Source organism: Vidua macroura, unplaced genomic scaffold (genome assembly GCF_024509145.1).
Source record: "Vidua macroura isolate BioBank_ID:100142 unplaced genomic scaffold, ASM2450914v1 whyUn_scaffold_133, whole genome shotgun sequence".
NCBI classification, from domain to species: domain Eukaryota; kingdom Metazoa; phylum Chordata; class Aves; order Passeriformes; family Viduidae; genus Vidua; species Vidua macroura.
The window spans coordinates 2,501-9,814 of NW_026530551.1; the positions used below are offsets into that span (position 1 = coordinate 2,501).

General features: G+C 50.1%; 1 long non-coding RNA gene across 1 annotated transcript; it reads right to left on the reverse strand.

Moving 5' to 3' along the window:
• Positions 1-6,590: 6,590 nt before the first annotated feature.
• Positions 6,591-7,032, reverse strand: LOC128802645 (uncharacterized). The gene is made up of 4 exons (XR_008435520.1): positions 7,014-7,032; positions 6,868-6,911; positions 6,746-6,786; positions 6,591-6,673 (listed from the first exon to the last, which is right to left on the reverse strand). It is a non-coding gene; the product is annotated as an uncharacterized LOC128802645 (long non-coding RNA).
• Between the last annotated feature and the right edge of the window lie 282 nt (positions 7,033-7,314).

A 7,314-nucleotide genomic window follows, 5' to 3' on the forward strand; every position in this document is an offset into this window, starting at 1 on the left:
CCCTAACCCTAACCCTAACCCTAACCCTAACCCTAACCCTAACCCTAACCCTAACCCTAACCCTAACCCTAACCCTAACCCTAACCCTAACCCTAACCCTAACCCTAACCCTAACCCTAACCCTAACCCTAACCCTAACCCTAACCAACCTAACCCTAACCCTAACCCTAACCCTAACCCTAACCCTAACCCTAACCCTAACCCTAACCCTAACCCTAACCCTAACCCTAACCCTAACCCTAACCCTAACCCTAACCCTAACCCTAACCCTAACCCTAACCCTAACCCTAACCCTAACCCTAACCCTAACCCTAACCTAACCCTAACCCTAACCCTAACCCTAACCCTAACCCTAACCCTAACCCTAACCCTACCCTAACCCTAACCCTAACCCTAACCTAACCCTAACCCTAACCCCTAACCCTAACCCTAACCCTAACCCCTAACCCTAACCCTAACCCTAACCCTAACCCTAACCCTAACCCTAACCCTAACCCTAACCCTAACCCTAACCCTAACCCTAACCCTAACCCTAACCCTAACCCTAACCCTAACCCTAACCTAACCCTAACCCTAACCCTAACCCTAACCCCTAACCCTAACCCTAACCCTAACCCTAACCCTAACCCTGACCCTAACCCCTGACCCTGACCCTGACACCCTGACCCTGACCCTGACCCTGACCCTGACCCTGACCCTGACCCTGACCCTGACCTGACCCTGACCCTGACCCTGACCCTGACCCTGACCCTGACCCTGACCCTGACCCTGAACCCTAACCCTAACCCTAACCCTAACCCTAACCCTAACCCTAACCCTAACCCTAACCCTAACCCTAACCCTAACCCTAACCCTAACCCTAACCCTAACCCTAACCCTAACCCTAACCCTAACCCTAACCCTAACCCTAACCCTAACCCTAACCCTAACCCTAACCCTAACCCTAACCCTAACCCTAACCCTAACCCTAACCCTAACCCTAACCCTAACCCTAACCCTAACCCTAACCCTAACCCTAACCCTAACCCTAACCCTAACCCTAACCCTAACCCTAACCCTAACCCTAACCCTAACCCTAACCCTAACCCTAACCCTAACCCTAACCCTAACCCTAACCCTAACCCTAACCCTAACCCTAACCCTAACCCTAACCCTAACCCTAACCCTAACCCTAACCCTAACCCTAACCCTAACCCTAACCCTAACCCTAACCCTAACCCTAACCCTAACCCTAACCCTAACCCTAACCCTAACCCTAACCCTAACCCTAACCCTAACCCTAACCCTAACCCTAACCCTAACCCTAACCCTAACCCTAACCCTAACCCTAACCCTAACCCTAACCCTAACCCTAACCCTAACCCTAACCCCTAACCCTAACCCTAACCCTAACCCTAACCCTAACCCTAACCCTAACCCTAACCCTAAACCTCCCTAACCCTAACCCTAAACCCTAACCCTAACCCTAACCCTAACCCTACACTGCAACCCTACACCGCAACCCTAACTGTAACTGCAACCGTAACCCTACACCGCAACGCTACACCTATACCGCAACCCTACACTGCAATGCTACACCTACACCGCAACCCTACACTGCAATGCTACACCTACGCCGCAACCGTACACCTACACTGCAACCCTAACTGTACACTGCAACTGTACATTGCAACCCTAACTGTACACTGCAACTGTACACCGCAACCCTAACCCTAATATGCAATGCTAAATGCAGCTCCTTAGCCCTACAAGATGGCGGCGCCCGTGTGGTCACGTGACGGGGAGCAAGATGGCGGCGCCCGTGTGGTCACGTGACGGGGAGCAAGATGGCGGCGCCCGCGCGGTCACGTGACGCGGAGCAAGATGGCGGCGCCCGCGCGGTCACGTGATGCGGATCAACATGGCGGCGCCCACGCGGTCACGTGACGGGAGCAAGATGGCGGCGCCCGCGCGGTCACGTGACAGGGAGCAAGATGGCGGCGCCCGTGTGGTCATGTGATGCCAAGCAAGATGGCGGCGACGATGTGGGTAGTGGGTACTGTAGTGTGCCAGGTGGAGCAGTAATTAGGGGTTGTATAGGTATATATAAAAAAGAAGAAAAACTATATGTCCGGTGCAGCAGTAGAAAATTTCAGGCTCCCGGGGAGTAAATTTGTTTTAATAATTATTAAAAGTTTGTTTTTTATTTTACTCCCAGGGAGCCTGAAAGTTTCTACTGCTGCTTTTTGAAAGCTAGAAAGGGAAACAAAGTTAGAAATGAAAAGATGGAAAGAAAGAGAAAGAGAGAGAGTTAGGAGAGAAAGAGAGAAAGAGTTAGGAGAGAAAGAGAGAGTTAGGAGAGAAAGAGAGAGGAGAGAAAGAGAGAGGAGAGAAAGAGAGAAAGAGTTAGGAGAGAAAGAGAGAGTTAGGAGAGAAAGAGAGAGTTAGGAGAGAAAGAGAGTTAGGAGAGAGAGAAAGAAAGTTAGGAGAGAAAGAGAGAAAGAGAGAGTTAGGAGAGAAAGAGAGAAAGAGGAGAGAAAGAGAGAGAAAGAGAGAAAGAGAGTTAGGAGAGAAAGAGAGAAAGAGTTAGGAGAGAAAGAGAGAAAGAGAGAGGACAGAAAGAGAGAGTTAGGAGAGAAAGAGAGAAAGAGGAGAGAAAGAGAGAAAGAGAGAGTTAGGAGAGAAAGAGAGAAAGAGTTAGGAGAGAAAGAGAGAAAGAGAGAGGACAGAAAGAGAGAGTTAGGAGAGAAAGAGAGAAAGAGAGAGTTAGGAGAGAAAGAGAGAAAGAGAGTTAGGAGAGAAAGAGAGAGTTAGGAGAGAAAGAGAGTTAGGAGAGAAAGAGAGTTAGGAGAGAAAGAGAGGAGAGAGAGAAAGAGAGGAGAGAAAGAGAGAAAGAGAGAGGAAAAGAAATAGGAAAAGAATGGCAGAGAGTAAAAAATGAGAAGGGTTACAGTGAAAAAGAAAGAGGGTGAGAGTGAGAAAGAAGACAAAAGAATAGAGAAAAAAAAGAAGAGAAGCTGGAGAGAAAAAGAAATAAAGAGTAAAAGCATCAACTACAGAGAAAAATAAATAGTTAGAAATACTCAAATAGACAAACAGAAGAAAAGACATACAGGGAAATAGAGAAGCAGAGAGAGACACTTAGAAACAGTGAGAAACAGAAACAAAGTTAGGGACGGACAGAAAGAAAACTAAGAGAAGAAGCAAAGGAAGAAATACAGTGGGGGAAAAAAAATGACTAAACCACACCAAAAAAACACAGGAGCCAAAGGGGGATGGGGAGGGGGAGGGAGCGGGGGGCATCATTATTAGGGTTGATTCAACTTTATTGAATGAATTCTTTTATTTACACTCCAGCAAAACACATGGAAACGATGTATACAAATGGGAACGTAGATACAATCCGTACGCCGACCAGTAGAAATCCCGCTTACGTACGGAGCCGTATGTGGAAATGCGGCGGCGAATGCAAACACGGAACGATACGGGGCGATAGAAACCGAACGCATATTAACACAATATAACCTTTTTTCTATTTACATTACATTTTGTTTGATTGTTACAGGAAAGACCAAAACAAAAATAGCACACAGAAACCAACAGTCATCCACCGTGACCGCCTCCTTCACATTGCACGCAAACTCACCGTCGCTCTCGTTGCAACCGCTCCGTTAAGCCCCGGCAATCGTTGTTCCTCGGGAACGTGGTTCCCGGGAGCCTCCGAAAAAATCCTCCTGCCTGACGAAAACCCCGGTCCCGGGACGGTCCGCCTCCGAACTTTGGCGATGAACGTCGCCTCGCGGACCGGCCGGGACCGAGGAAAAAAAAACCCAGCCGGGGGGAAAAAAAAAAAACCCCCCGGCTGGGGATTTTTTATTCTAAATTTAAAAATGAGCTGAAAAACCTGAAAGGCAAAGGCCATACGCACAAGATTAGAACCGGTCAACACGCACACACGCACAAACACACACGCACAGAGGCCTCCTTCAGCTTACCCACAAACCCACCCTCGCTCTCGTCTCAACCGCTCCCCTAACCCCCGGCCGTCGACATGCATGCACGACGCTCCTCGGGAACGTGGTTCCCGGGAGCCTCCGAAAAAATCCTCCTGCCTGACAAAAACCCCGGTCCCGGGACGGTCCGCCTCCGAACTTTGGCGATGAACGTCGCCTCGCGGACCGGCCGGGACCGAGGAAAAAAAAACCCAGCCGGGGGGAAAAAAAAAAAAAACCCCCCGGCTGGGGATTTTTTATTCTAAATTTAAAAATGAGCTGAAAAACCTGAAAGGCAAAGGCCATACGCACAAGATTAGAACCGGTCAACACGCACACACGCACAAACACACACGCACAGAGGCCTCCTTCAGCTTACCCACAAACCCACCCTCGCTCTCATCTCAACCGCTCCCCTAACCCCCGGCCGTCGACACGCATGCACGACGCTCCTCGGGAACGTGGTTCCCGGGAGCCTCCGAAAAAATCCTCCTGCCTGACGAAAACCCCGGTCCCGGGACGGTCCGCCTCCGAACTTTGGCGATGAACGTCGCCTCGCGGACCGGCCGGGACCGAGGAAAAAAAAACCCAGCCGGGGGGAAAAAAAAAAAAACCCCCGGCTGGGGATTTTTTATTCTAAATTTAAAAATGAGCTGAAAAACCTGAAAGGCAAAGGCCATACGCACAAGATTAGAACCGGTCAACACGCACACACGCACAAACACACACGCACAGAGGCCTCCTTCAGCTTACCCACAAACCCACCCTCGCTCTCGTCTCAACCGCTCCCCTAACCCCCGGCCGTCGACACGCATGCACGACGCTCCTCGGGAACGTGGTTCCCGGGAGCCTCCGAAAAAATCCTCCTGCCTGACAAAAACCCCGGTCCCGGGACGGTCCGCCTCCGAACTTTGGCGATGAACGTCGCCTCGCGGACCGGCCGGGACCGAGGAAAAAAAAACCCAGCCGGGGGGAAAAAAAAAAAAACCCCCCGGCTGGGGATTTTTTATTCTAAATTTAAAAATGAGCTGAAAAACCTGAAAGGCAAAGGCCATACGCACAAGGTTAGAACCGGTCAACACACACTCACACCTGCAGACACAAGCTCTCACAGACAGACACGGACAATCACGCTCTCTCACGCGCTCTTCCGCTTACATGCTGACCGCGACCCTTACTTGAAACGCTACGCTGACGCTTCGACGCGTCTTCTGACCGCGGCTCTTTGATGTCCGGCGGTAGATTCCGGGATAACGTGTAGGGACCCGGGGACCTGCGAGACGACAGAGACGACGGGAGGCGGTCGACGAGTGACTATCTGATGGCTAGGAGCTATTCCCGCTCCGGGTCCATAAATTTTGTACCCAAAACCCCCATAGAAGACAGATGAACTGTAAAGTTTTATAACTGCTCTACCTAACCGTGACTACGCGCCTGGGCAGGGCAGCTCCGATCGCAAGTGGCACGACAGAGGCATGTACAACATAAGCCAAGGTAGGTACATACAATATATGCACAATATAAGCCAACATAGGAACATACAGTATAAGTACATACAATATAAACCGACATAGGTACATACGACATAAGTACATACAATATAAGCACATACAGTATAAGCCAACATAGGTAGGTACAACCTAAGCACGTACAATATAAGCCGACGTAGATACAATATAAGTGAGGACTTGACGTAACTCTCCGGAAGATTAATTGTTGAGCCCTATACCCTTTGAGAAGGCGCAAGCTACGGAACTACTGCGGTCAGCTGATGAGGGTCTAATATGCTCCCTCTAGAAGTCCAAGAGAATGGCACGGGAAGAGAAGGCGCTACCAAAGGTGAGAAGGAAGATGGATGAGAACGTCTCCTGTACTTCTTCCCGTCTCAAAAAGTAAAAATGTAACGATGCCGGAATAAGCGATATCCAGGAAGGTACACGAGTAAAATATGGCCGATACGGCAGAGAACAATGCCGATAAAGCCTCGAGATGTAACAAAGGCCAATGATGCAGAAATCAATGGACACGGACGACATAACACGGACACGGACGACATAACACAGACACGGACGACATAACACAGACACGAGTGAAAACTGCCTGGCAGTTCCACCTTATGGACCCAAGATTGCTAGTCCAAGATGAGTCATAGGCCGATGATGCCAAAGGAAAGAAAGCCCTAGGGCAATAGCATGTGATGATGAAATTTAACTCCTTTCAAGATGTTAGTGCCAAAGGACTTAAGAGGAAGCCTAAGAAGCTCAGTAGGCCTGGACAAGAAAGCGATGACTACGGCGTGACCGTGGCTATAGCTCCGGACGTGAAGGCGAGCTCCTCGGGTGAAAAGATCCACGACGACGTCGAGAGTCAAAGAAGGCCGCCGACGCAAACCTCGCGAGGACGCGAAGACGGATCGGAACTGCCCTGCCCGGCGAAGACTCTGGTGAGGCTGAGGAGAAACCCTCTCCCTCTGCTTCCGAGGGGCCTGTCCCACTATGGGCCTCTCCTCTAAGCTAACATCAAATTGTCTCCTGTGATAGTAAAGGTTTTTCCCCTTCTCCCACCTACTGGCCCCGACACTTAGCTTTTGCAAGACGACCGGACAAAATCCATCGTCAGCCGGATGTGGACGGCGACATGTTCTCTACATCCGCTTCGGTGCTGCCGTTTCCAAACTTCAGCTATGCGCCTCCTCACGGTACCTAAGACAAAACAGAAAATGCAACTAGCGCCCTGCAAAAGAGGAATCCCCGGAACTCTGACGCACCGCTCACCTGAAATCTTGATGCGACTCAACAGGCTGCCAGGAGGATACCTACAAAAGGAAAAGGTACAGGCTTAGCGTGCTGCCGCATAACGGTCACCTATGAGTCACCCAGCCTAAATGCCGACTCACCCGCTTGACTCTGTTCCTTCACACGCCTAGGGCAGCAATGACACCTGCAAAGAAACAAAGCAAAAAAAACCACACTGAGATACTGAGAAAAGACCACCACCCTGACCTGACAAGTACGCCCACCTACACCTTAAGCTTGCACCCACCTGGCCTCAGACATCTGGGATCAGAGACATCTCGCGAGAGAACTGCCTAAAATAAAAAAAAAAAAAAAAAAGGGATGCTTAGACTTTCACCAGAAACTGAGACCTGTGCGAGAACAACTGCTTCTGTCCACTGCTCACCTGGCACACTTGGCCTTGACTGCAGCTATCTGCCTGGACTTCCTAATAATAGACAAAGAACAGTGCTGTAACATAGTCACCATTTATGCTTCCCCTGCAAACACAAACAGCGACTGACCTTCTCAGGGAAAACCCCCTGACCCAGGAGGGGCGCTCTGCCACA